Here is a 13,570-nt window from a genome sequence, read left to right as displayed (position 1 = left end):
CTGACCTGCTGTGCTTTTCCAACACCACACTCTCGACTCTGACCTCCACTATCCGCAGTCCTCACTTTCTCCCATTACTGAGGGAGTGCTGCACTGTCTGAGGGTCAGCACTGAGTGTGCATCACATTGTCAGAGGGTCAGTTACTGGCATTGCACTGCCATGACAGTTTCTGATGCGCTGCTGTGAACCGAAAACAAGAATTGTTTATTTCCACAGATACTGCCAGGCGTGCTGAATACTTCCAGCACCTTTTTTAAAATTTCTGATATCCAATATCTGCAGCATTTTGTTTTGGTACATAAATGTAACACTGAGAGCCAAAAATTTGGAGGACAATTGGAATGATATACTTTATTGAAATGGGAGTGGAATACAAGAATAAGAAGACTTTGCTAAGCGACAAGTCATTAGGGCTTTGGATGAGACCATTCCTGGAGCACTGTGTAGAGTTTTTGCATATTTTAAGGATGCATTGGAAACAGTGTATTGGTTCAAACCAATGCACAGTGCTGGTTCACTTCTTTCGGTCAAGGGATGTCTTTTATCATGTGGTATGCATTAATTGTATGCTTGGATTCAGGATAGATTACCTGAAGACAAAGCAGTGTCAAAAACTGTCTTCAGGCTTAGATGTCAAAGTAACACTCTTTATACTACATTATTACTCAATACTGTTGTGCATGGGAATCATAGATACACCAGGCTATGACCTTATAGTTCCATTAGGTAAGGACTAACCTATCTTCTTTGTGTCTTCATGCCTTGTGTTCCCAAAATTCAGCTCATTTGCAAGTATTTAACTCCATGCACACTATAGCATTTATAGTCAGTGATGTGCAGCTCTGTGATATCATTGCAAAAGTGCTCCAGTGTCCTAAGTTCCTTACACAACCAAATGAGAGGGTAGCCCTATGATTAGAGGCTGAGTAAATTGGACATTTTGTTTTGAAGAATGAATCTTCCATCTGAATTCTCATTGTGGGAGTGCAGTCTCAGCAGGCAGATTGGTTCCAGTGGAAGACACTGAACTGAGGAACTGCACTTTCATGGACTTCTGACATAATTCTCTGAGCACTTTTCTGAGCAGCTGAGCTTTCTGTTTACACTCACATCTTCCAATGTCCTTCGAAACAGTCAGTCTCCAGAGGTCACAGCCTGTCATCTGGTTGTCAATATTTGCTATCTTCATATCTCCTTTGTACGTGCTCTTGGAGTGGAGGTTTCAATGCCCTCAGGATGTGATTCAGTGGCCCGTTGGACTGCCCTCTCCTTCTTTAGTTAGAGACAAAAAAACTGCAAATGCTGGAATCCAAGGTAGACAAGCTGGAGGCTGGGAGAGCACAGCAAGCCAGGCAGCATCAGAAGGCGCAGAAGTCAATGTTTCGGGTGTAACCCTTCTTCAGGGCTGGTGGTGGACATAAGGGGAGATGCTAATAAAGTGAGGGGTGCTGGTGGTGAGGCAAGGATAAGTGAAGACAGGTACAGGATACGACCTGTTTGGTCAATGGGAGGAATGAATCCAGACCAACCAGGTTGAACTCTCTACTTGTGTTCACATATTCTGACCTCACCACCTAACATCTCCCCCTCCCCTGCGCCCATTCATCTGCAGCTACCCTACACCCACCCCCAGCCCTGAAGAAGGGTTACCCCCGAAATGTTGACTTCTCCAACTCCTGATGCTGCCTGGCTTGCTGGGTTCTGCCAGCCTCTCACTTGTCTGCCCTCTCCTTCCAGCAGTAAAGAAGTTTATGCAGATGCTACAGGTGTGCTGGTTTCCCGTGCTAGAAGAGTGCAGCGTCAGCACTTCGAAATTTATCCCTGGCAGGTGAGTCAATAGCCTTGCGAAGCTTCTGCAGCGTACAACTGAGATGAGAGCACACAGAAGAAATCACATGAAGGTGGACTCAAGGAAGAGAAAGAGCACTAGGCACAGTACAGGAGGGGGCATGGAGGAAACTGCAAGACAAAAGGGACAGGGGGCAGGTTGGGGTGGAGTGGGGTATATGTATGGAGGTAGGATCTGTATCATTCAAGATGCTTGAAATGCTATTGCTGCATCTCTGCAGTAGCACGGCAAGAAATCTCAGCATTAGTCTGCTGACAACATCCCACTTCAACTTTTCGTGACTAATATCTAAACTTGAAAATTAACAGAATGGGGAATGAGCGACATCATTTCCACCGCAGCAACTTCCTAATATTGCTGCAAGACAAGAAATTATTTTTAAAAACAGGAACCATTTCAATTTAGCTTCACCCTTCTGATCATTCTGCTTGCTTTTACCGGAAACTCCTGACGTGAAATGTGTATTTTTTTCTCTTCAAATATTTGACCTGCTTGCTGAGCAGACCCTGGAACAGATGCATAGACTTTTGTGTTATCCCAAGGGATTGTGACCCTCTGAAAATGCAGTAGGCACCACCACAGTTTCAACCACAATGTGTGAGGAGGCAGGACAATCAATGCTCAGAAAAAGAACCAAACTGTAATTCAATTCTTTCACAACCAGATTCAATTCTCATTCTGTGAGGATGTTGCTGGAGGAGGTTGGGATTCCAGCCACTCAATCCAAAGTTTTATCTCTTTCATTAGTTTGAGGTGGCCATGAACTGCACCCCCCTCCAGCCCTTCTCTCTCTCAAATCCTCTTTCTCTCTGTCTCTATCTCTCCCTCTAAATTTCTGTCCTTCTCTGGCCTTCGGTATCTCTCAGTCTTTTTGTCCATGGCTGTATCTCCACCCCTTTCTGAATGATATTTTTGCCTGTCGTTTGTGCTGGACAGGTTGGGGTTGGGGTTGGGGCTTGGGTTGGGGGTTCCCCCACTTCACTCCAGGAGCTCATACATTTCACATGATAGTGAAAGTATTCATCGTGCCATTTCATACTCCACATGTCAGCAACTAAAACCCACACCCAGGCTTCCTGCTTTCACCACATTGCCACACATTACGATCACCCAACTGACATTTCCAGCCTGTCTGAAAACTGCCAACAGTCCCAATGTGTTGTGCGCTGGTTTAACCAACATCAACCTCGCTGCTACTTCTTCCAAAGGCCGTACCAATCTGGGATAGCGGCCTAGCGACAACCTACTCTGCATGAACTATCACCAACAGTTCACAGGAAGCACAGTCATTCATCAAGGAGAAGCAGCCTCTCCTGCTAGAGACCAAAGCCATTCTGCTGTGTTGTCCCCAAACAACCTTTCAGCTCATTGCAGTGGGGGGATGTCAGTCTCAGCACAGACAATACTTAGGATCTGATATAATTATGAAAAGAAATTGTGTATTCCTATGGTACCTTTCACCATCTTGCAATGACCCACAATACTTCAGTCAGTGAAGTGAATTTGAGGTTCTTGTTGTTATAAAGGCAACACAGCAATCAAATTATGTAGAGCAAGATTCTGTAATCACAACATAGTGATAATGACTAATTAATCTGCTTTCCACGATGATGTCTGAAAGGTGTGCAATGGCTCTAGAACACCAGTAAGAACTCCCCTGTAGGAGCAAATTACTGCAGATGCTGCAATCTGTCCTGAAAACAATAAACACTGGAGATCACAGCGGGTCAGACAGCATCCATGCAGCGAGAGAGCAAGCTAACGTTTCATCGTTTCTGTCCAGGTATTTTGTTTCAGTCTTCATGGTGGAAGACACAAGTAACAGAGCAATAATTGATGATACTGAGGCTGTGGCAGGCAAGGACCTAGACACGAACGTTATCATGAAAGAGGTGGTGTTGGGCAAGCTAATGGGGCGAAAGGTAAGCAAGTCTCCTGGCCCTGATTAGATTGCATGGCAGAGGAAATAGCAAAAGTCAGTGGACTCAAGTGGTTCTATCAGACAGCCAATGTGATGTCGCTGTTCAAAAAAAGGTCAACAAAGGCAGGTAATTATCGGCCTGTTAGCTTAACATCTGTAATGGGGGAAAGACTTGAATCTATCATGAAGGAAGGCACCTGGATAGATGCAGCATGGATTCATGAAAGGCAGGTCATGTTTAACTATTGGAATTCTTTGAGGACGTGACAAGTGCGGTGAACAAGTGCGGGAACTGGTGGATAGGGTGTATCTGGATTTCCAGAAGGCATTCAACAAGGTGCCGCAGAAAAGGCTGCTGCATAACATAAAGGTGAAGACTGCTATGGGTAGTGTATCGACATGGATAGAAGATAGATTAACTGACAGAAAGCAAAGTGTGGGGATAAATGAGCGTTTTTCTGGTTGTTGATCAGTGGCGAGTGATGTACCTTAGGGTATCAGTGTTGGGCCTGCAAATGTTTCCAATTTACATCAATGATTTGGAGTTGGGGGCCAAGGATATTGTGTCAAAGTTCACAGATGACACAAAGATGAGTGGTAGATCAATGTGTACAAAGGACACTGAAAGTTTGCAGAGGGTGATAACTAGATTAAGTGAGTGGGCAAGGGTGTGGCAAATGTAATACATTGTTGGGAGATGCGAGGCCGTCCATTTTGGGAAGAATAACAGAAAAATGAAGTATTATTTAATGGTGAAAGATTGCAGCATGCTGTTAGGAAGAGGGATCTGGGTGTCCTTGTTCATGAATCACAAAAAGTTGATTTGCAAGTATTTAAGATGGCAAACGGAATATTGTCCACCTTTGCCAGAGGAATGGAGTTTAAAAACAGGGAGGTTATGCTGCAGCTGTATAGGGTGCTGGTGAGGCCACACCTGGAGTAACTGTGTCCAATTTTGGTCTCCTTACTTGAGAAAGGATGCACTGGCAAAGGAGGGGTTGGAGAAGAGGTTAACTGGTTTGATTCCAGAGTCGAGAGGTTGGCTTTTGAGGAGAGATTGATTAGACTGGGACTATACTCATTGAAATTTTACAGAATGAGGTGCATTTAAAATTATGAAGAGAATAGATAAGATAGAAGCATGGGGCTGTTTCCACTGGCAGGTGAATCTAGAAATAGGAGGTATCGTCTCAAAATAAGTGAGGGGTGCAGATTTAGGACTGAGTTGAGGAGGATCTTTTTCACCCAGAGGGTTATAAATCTGTGGAATTCCCAACCCAGTGAAGCAGTTGAGGCTACCTCGGTGAATTTTTTAAGGTAGACATGGATAGCTTTTCAAACAGTAAGGGCATTGAGGGTTATGACGAACGAGTGGGTAAGTGGACCTGAGTCCGAGAAAAGATCAGCCATCAGCTTATTGAATTGCAGACTATGCCTGACAGGCCAGATGGCCTACTCCTGCTCCTAGTTCTTATCATCTAATGTTTATACTGGGGCCAGGATGTGGAAAGAATGTGGGGTTTTTTTCTGGGAAAATGGCATTGGGAAAAAGATAAAAAGCAACAGTAATTCTCCTGAAAGCTTGTAGACCCACAGTTTTGTGTCAGTTATTAGGAGTTTAATGTTTCCTGAGCCACCTGATGCTAAAACCTTTCAAGAGTTGACAGATTTAGTTCAGGAATATTATGATTCTGAACCTCCTTTAATTCTGAGATGCTATCGGTTTTACTTGGCAGTTCAAGAACCATGAGAACGCACCTACTAGCTGAAATCCTACTGGACCTCAAACTGGCACTACAACTGGCTTTGTCATCAGAAAATGCGGTAAATTAAGCATGTATGCTGACGGATGTGGACACCCTCATCTGGTCGACTGAGCTTGGGAGACACCACTTGCAAAATTGGTCATGAAGGAAACAAAAGGGCCATCACAACCAGATTTGGAGCCTTTCTCGGCGAGACCAGATCATCGTAGAGGATGAAGTTAAAAATCACACAACACCAGGTTATAGTCCAACAGGTTTATTTGGAAGCACTAGCTTCGAGGCACTGCCTCTTCATCAGGTGGTTGTGTAGAGGATAGCATTCTATTATGGCGATTGTCCCAAGCAAAGATCACTGCTAGATACTGGCTGATAAGCTCCAGAGAGTTGCTAACAGGGAGGAGACTTCCCCCCCCGCCCCCCCCCCCCCAGGTTAAATCTGATCTTCCTGGATGGGAGGGGGTAAATGAAATGGCGTCAGGAATGTCAATGCCAGACACAACACTCTTCTAAGCGAGAGAGACAGTTTACTTCAAGGGACAAAGTGTGGTGCTAAAAATACACAAGCGGCTCTGCAATGGGGGGAGTTACTGCAGGACACCCAGGCTGACAGCAGAGAGAAATATGACTGGATGACTAATGAGCTTTGGAACAGCCTGCGCAGTATCGAGTGGGACCTGAAGGATCTGGATGAGACAATCAACATAGTGTAATCAAATCCTCGGAAATTCAAGATTGAGACTGCAGAACTTCAAGAGAGGAAAGTGTCTGTCCTCATATTGAGACAAACTGTGAAGGAAATTAAAGATCACATTACAAGTCCTTCCACTGTTGCGTTTGGAGAAAGGCGAAACCAACAGAGTCTGCTTGGGGCTATTGAGGATGAGCACTAGCCCATGGACAGACCAGGAGCTGGAGAATGTCAACTCTCAGTATGTTGAGGAGCGGACAGCATTGGCTGATAATGGAACAGCAAGATGACCAATTGGATCTGGTTCTGGGAAGCAGTGAGGTCCAAAAGAACATGTCAACACCAATAGGTGACGAGTTGGAGGAACAGGCAGTGATACTCCATGAATTTTCCCTCAAATTGGACAGCACTCACTCCTGGCTTGACAACACAATGAAGTAATTGGCCAAGCTTTCTCAGATAACCAGTGCTCGGTGTCAGTCTTGTGTCATTGTCGTTCTCCTTATCATCCTGATTGTGAGGCTCATCTTATTATTTATCCTCTGACCATTGATCCTGGGATGTTGAACTGTGAACCACTCGGGTTGCCGGGGGCAAACAGCAACTGGAGCATTCATTGTGGGAAACAGCAGCAGCCGAAATTTCCCCGGAGCTGGAGTTGAGTTCTTCAAGTGACTAAACCTACTTGGTCTAAGGTTTGTTTTGGATGCCTTGGGCTGTATCAAATATGACTGAACCTGCCGCACATATGTGCAGTAAGAGGAATGTAAAATACCTTCTTTTCACTTTTGGAATGGGTTAGCTTGCACCTATTAGAATTTTCATAGTGGCCACGAAGTAGTTACTTTAGAATCAAAACAAAACCTAACCTCCTGCTTCATGGTTTATTCATAAATAACAGTTAACATCAAACTCGGCTTCCTCCCACTGACAGTCAGAATCGATGGTCACTTCAGCTGTATGAATGCTAAAGCATTGCAGCATTCATGGGGAAGGTGATCTTTCAGCTAAGGAATGGAGATAATGAGAGATTTCCTGGGCTTTGAGCAGGTCTTCATATAGGTTGGAGTTTCAGTAACTCTCAGTAACCCCTGTGAAAGAATTCCTGCAGTCTGTTTGACATGATGGCAAATACCCTTGCCAACTTTTATAGGTGCGCCATCGAGAGCATTCTGTCTGGATGTATCACTACCTGGTATGGCAACTGTACCATTTAAGATCGGAGATGGTTACAGGGAGTGGGGATCTCAGCACGGACAATCATAAAGGCTAACCTCCCATCTATAGAATCCATCTACCAGGCCCGCTGTCATGGAAAGGCCGCCAGCATTCTCAAAGATCCATCCCACCCTAGCAATGTTTTTCTACAACCTCTACCATCGGGGAGAAGGTACAGAAGCCTGAATACACGCACCAGCTGGTTTCAAAACAGTTTCTAACCTACTGTTGTTAGAATACTGAATGGATTCACAAACTGTTAACATTTGCCTGTTCCTGTGTTTCAGTTTTGCTGCTGTTTACCTATTATTTACTATCTATGCTACCTAACTCTGTGATCTGCCTGTATTGCTCGCAAGACAAAGCTTTTCACTGTGCCTTGGTACATGTGACAATAAATTCAATTCAATTAAATAGTTGTCTCAACACACGAACAGATTGTGGAAAATGCTCTTATTTTATAGAGAGCAATATCTCAACTATGCCTCTTGAATTTTACTTCCCCAACCCCACTTGAGTCTGTCTCACAGTTTGACTTGCACAGACATATCGCTGCTGTCTATTGCAACTCATCAAAACAATACCAGAAATAGGAACAGGAGTCGGCATTCAGCTCCTAAAGCATATGCTTGCCATTCAGTGCTGATCTTTGACCTCAAATACAATTTCTTGTCTTCTCCTCATTTCTCTTGCTTCCCTGAGTACCTGTATAACTAACATCTCAGTTTCAACATTCAACAGTGAGCTTCCTCAGTTCTCTCAGATCGAGAATTCCAAGATTCACAATCTTTGAGTGAAGACACTGAGCTACATCTCAATGGGAAATGGCGAAATCCTTATTCCTGGAATGTAGATTACAGAGTTGCAAAGACCGTTAAAAAAGTTGAACAGGATGCAAATAGACAGGTCTCACCTCCATTTCCAACAGTATTATGATCGAAATCCAACAGCGAGGAAGTCACCTCCTGACTCCCATAGTCTGTCCATCATTTAAAAGTCACAAGTCAGGAGTATGGTGGAAAACTCCCCACTTGCCTGGATGAGTATAGCTCCAACAGCCTTCAAGAAGCTTGACACCATCCTGGACAAAGCAGGCTGCTTGATTGACATAACATCTACAAGCATCCACTCACTCCACAAACAACGCTCAGTAGCAGCAGTGTGTACTATCTACAGGATGCACTGCCGAAATTCACCGAAGATTCTTAGCAGCACCTTCCAACCTCATAACAACCATCATCCAGACGGACAACGGCAGCAGGTACATGGGAATATCATCATGGAAATACCAACAGGTTCACTATATTGATTCCAGAGTTGAGGGGGTTGACTTCTGAGGAGAGACTGAGTAGACTGGGATTGTATTCATTGGAAATTAGAAGAATGAGGTGGAATCTTATAGAAACATGTAAAATTATGAAGGGAATAGATAAGATAGATGTAGAGAGAATGTTTCCACTGGCAGGTGAAGCTAGGACAAGAAGGTATAGCCTCAGAAATAAAGGGAGTAGAATTTGGACTGAGTTGAGAAGGAACTTCTTCACCCAGAGGGTTGTGTATCTATGGAATTCCCTGCCCAGGGAAGTGGTTACCGCTACTTCAGTGAATGTTTTAAAAACAAGATTAGTTTTTTTTTTAACAATAAAGGAATAAAAGGTTATAGTGAGAGTGTGGATAAGTGAAGCTGAGGCCATGGAAAGATCAGCCATGATCTCAAAGAGCCAGATGGCTTACTCCTGCTGGCTCTTATCTTCTTATGTTCTATGTATCATCTGCAAGTTCCTCTTAAGCCACTTACTATCTGACTTGGAAATATACTGCCACTCCTTCAGCGTTGCTGAGTCAAAATTGTAGAGCTCCCTCCTTTCAGCACATGGACTGGAGCAGTTCAAGAAAACAGCTCTTCACCACTTCTCAAGGGCAGCTAGGAATGGGCAATAAATGCTGGACCAGCCAGTGACTCCATGTCCTTTAAGTGAAAAAAGATCAAATGTTGCATTTGGAAAAGGGAAGTGGGGTTTGATCCTCAAGGTGGAATCTTAAACACAAAGGGGCAGCATGAACACAGTGCTGATTTCAAACAAAAGTCTGTTTTGGGTAATCCAAAGCCTTTAACCCAGAGTACACAAGTCAGGAATTGATGGTGTAGATATGAACATGCTTAAAGGGTGGTCAAGATCTGAATAATTATCATACTTTAACAGAAATGCTGTCAATTTTCTTTTGAGAAAGATGGCTTTGATTGATAGGTTTTGATTCACGTTTCAATTGAGTTCTTTGTTGACATTTCCCATGGGCCATCACTCTAACATAATGAATATTTGGCTGAATTTCAAAAGATACAATTATCTCAACAAGAGTTTCTGAGTTCACAGTTTAAGTTCAACAGCTCAAAGATGCTCTTAAAGGTTTAGCCATCTTTGATGTGAAAATTGAATAAAAGTTTGTATGCTTTCATAAGCGATTGCCCATATGAGATTTAGGGTGGAATCCCATTTGGGTCTGAGCATTGTGGGCTATTCCAGGATGTGTGGTTAGAGACAATAAAACTACAGATGCTGGAATCCAAAATAGACAGGCAGGAGGCTGGAAGAACACAGCAAGCCAGGCAGCATCAGTCCTAAGGAAGGTGTACACCCGAAACATCGACTTCTCCAACTCCTAATGCTCCCTGGCTTGCTGTGTTCTTCCAACCTCCTGCCAGGATGTGTGGCAGAATTGGGTGAAAATATGGCAAAGCCCATCTTGTGATGAGAAGTATGTTTCTCCATCTTTTATGCTCTATAGGTAGTGTGGTGAGTTGTCATTTGTTGATTGTTAAACCCCATTTTGATGGTACCAATTGCCTCATTAATATTTATCTTTCTACCTTGCCAAAATCAGGAGACAAGCTGAACTTTGAGAAAATTTGACAAGAAATTGAGACTGTGCTCCCAGCGAATCCAGCTTTCTGATCAATTGGAAAGGCCTTCATATTGAACACTAGGTATCATCGTCTCAGGACGTCTTTTATGACCATTGACCACACATACCCCACAACCACACACATTGGCATTCAATATGTCCCAACCTCAATAAACCCTCATGGTACATCCCCAAACCACTTAGAGTCCTCTTCTGCACCTCAGGCTGCACCAATAACTCTCATTGTAATGTTTCAGCAAAGACACTGTGCTCAGGGCGACACACACCAGCTCATGGACTGCACCAGGCTGTATCACCAGGCTCTTTACTCACTGTCATAGCATTCATTCACTCTGACCGTACCCTGATACAGCAAATCTTGGCTTGCCTATTTGTACATCAATCCCTCAGCCAGAAACACCAGATGATTAATTCTGTCATGCCTTACTATTTAGTACGAACACAACACTAGGAACTGTGTCATAATTATCAGTTGGACCTCAGTCCAGTCAAGATGGATAGTCTTTGCTGAGAAGATTCCAGAACAGCAAGTGAAGGCAGCCTCCAATATGAGTCTAGGCCTTGCTCAAGCAGGTCAGAGTCAGGATTCTCTGCTGATAAAAGCTGATTATGCCACGTGTCTTCGGTCTTACTGTCATAGTGTGGAATGTTTAGCTCCTGGAATGATATTATGGGAGATGGAAGTGGGTGGTGCGGGTGGGGAGGTGTTCTGAGCAAGTGAGGAGGCAGCACAGAGGGGATAGCAGGGTTTGTGGTGTCAAGGGTTGGAGTGAGTGAGAGAAGATGTTCAGGCAATAGTGAGGGTGGTAGACCATGGGCCATGGTAGGTAAAGTAATAGAGATAGAATGAGTGAGAGGTATCAGAGAGAAGGTGGTGGGATTTATTCTGGAAGAGTGGTCCTGGAAGGACATTCACATTTTTCCCACAGTGCTGGGTGTTCCTCCAGGTGGCTGAGACTTCTGTAAAACCTCTGACCAGTCTGTGATGGTCTGGTGTCATAGCCACACTGCTGATACTGAGGGAAGACAAAGTCCCATTGTCCAGCAAGTACTCCAGGAACATAGTCACAAAGTGGGGCGCTGATTTCTCTTTGTCTGCCATGTCAGGAGTAAATGTCAGGAAGTGCACAGGGCAGCTTCGGACTGACATTGTTTGTCTGGACTTAGAAAACAGCACAGCATGTCAGTGAATTCTGGGATATCGGTTAAGTGGCGAATTGTTCTGTGAATGGTGCATGGTAAGATGGGGTGGAAATCAAAAATGAGGGACACCATTGGGGGCATGGTAGGTCATAAATGAGGTGAGTTTAGTAAGATGCAGTTGGTTCTAATATAATACAATAGTTCGTTTCTAGTGTGATCTCGAGTTATAAGTAGATCACACAATAACCACCCTATTTAAACTAATGGGACTGGAATCACATTGTAGTCAATACACAAAAGGAAAGTTCGCGTTCTACAAATAACGGTCTAAATTCGTCAATCGTGTTAAAGCCAATTTGCGTGGAAGAAATACACATTTCTTGGCAGAACTGACTGTACAGTGAGTGAACTCACTCGGACTAGCAGCAACAAATCCTTCAAAAAACACAGTACAACTCAGATTTAGCACAAAACAACAACATAAGGTTCAGCCGTTAGTCAGCTGAAGATTTATTTTCACTTATAAGTGTGGAAGGAGTGACAGCTACGTGAAATAGTTCAAAGTATCCTTTTACTTTGACTCGCGATTTTTACTGGATGATAATTGCTGGATACTGGGAAGTGGCTTCAAAGAAATGAGGGGCCGCGAGTTGGCAGTGACAGCTATGAGGAATAAACCTTAGGGAGCCCAACTAATCTTAACACACACAGGACAAGGTCCCAGAGAACCAGGCTAGGCCTCACCAGCAAGGCTTGGCACTGACCTCTCCCCCACATGGTCCTTCTGGGTCATTGAGCCCAGCTCCATCCTGGGCACACTCCATCTGAAGAAGAGTTACACCCAAAACATTGACTTCTCCACCTTCTGGATGGTGCCTGGCTCGCTGTGTTCTTCCAGCCTCCTGCCTGTCTATCTTGGATTCCAGCATCTGCAGGTTTTCTTTGGATCTGCACCCCACCTGAAGCAAAAACTCCCCTTTTTGGTAAGCTTTTCAAAGGAGGTGGGTTTGCAAGTCAGATAATCTTCTGATTCTGGAGACCCATTTCACAGCCAAAATGTGGCCCTGTGTCCCCACCTTGCTGTAGTTTCTGTTGGGGGCTTATAGCTGTCAAACCCCCGAACAATCTGACATGTCTCAACAGTACAACTCACAGCCAACCTTCAGTAAACTGATTTCAGCAAAACCTCATGTGTCTGTATCTTAACTTACACCAACTCCAATTCACCCTTCACCTTAAATTCATTGATCCACATTGGCTCCCAGACTGCTATTGTTTTGGTTTGTTCATTGAGGAAGACGTGAATCTGCAATGGAGGTTTACTTAAGGCTTCCTCTACATCTGGGAGATTGGGCACCAACCTGCAGATCGTTTCGCAGAATATCCCTGGGATACCTGCACCAACCCCACTGCCCCGTGCCTGAACACTTCAACTCCCCCTTCCACTCCGCCAAGGACATTCAGGCCCTGGGCCTCCTGTATTGCCAAAGCCTTACCATCTGACACCTGGAGGAAGGACACCTCATTGTCTGCCTTGGGGCCCTGCAACCACACGGGATAAATTATGGATTTGAACAATTTCCTCATTTCCCCTCCCCCCACATTATTCCAGTCCCAAGACTCCAACTCGGCACCACCCTCCTGAAAGGTCCATCACCTTTCTCATCTATCCGCTCCACCCTCCTCTCCGACCTGTCACCTTCTCTCATCTACCTATCACATTATCAGCTACCTTCCCCCCAACCCCAACCCCCTCCCATTTATCTCAGCTGCCCAGCCCACAAGCTTCATTCCTGACAAAGAGCTTATGCCCAAAGTGTCAATTCTCCTCCTTCTTGGATGCTGCCTGACCTGCTGTGCTTTTCCAGCACCACAGCCTCAACTCTGATCTCACTTTCTCCTTAAGACCTTCAGTAATCCTGGTGAGAGACAGGCAGTGACATACAGAGATGTAAAATTGTTTTTGTCCCTGTGTAACCCCTGAACCATCAGGATCTAACCATCCACTAACCCCTAACACCAAGTTTAGCAGCAGAGCTCAGAATATGCTGGCCTGGTG

At 44.5% G+C, this 13,570-nt stretch overlaps 1 pseudogene; it reads left to right on the top strand.

Moving 5' to 3' along the window:
* The first annotated feature begins 3,652 nt into the window (after positions 1 to 3,652).
* On the top strand, positions 3,653 to 6,666 carry LOC140459552 (syntaxin-6 pseudogene; annotated as a pseudogene).
* Positions 6,667 to 13,570: the final 6,904 nt, after the last annotated feature.

The sequence above is a fragment of the Chiloscyllium punctatum genome, chromosome 35, assembly GCF_047496795.1.
Source record: "Chiloscyllium punctatum isolate Juve2018m chromosome 35, sChiPun1.3, whole genome shotgun sequence".
Lineage (NCBI taxonomy): Eukaryota > Metazoa > Chordata > Chondrichthyes > Orectolobiformes > Hemiscylliidae > Chiloscyllium > Chiloscyllium punctatum.
The sequence above is the reverse complement of the archived record's forward strand: the minus strand, read 5'-3'. Positions and strand labels throughout refer to the sequence as shown.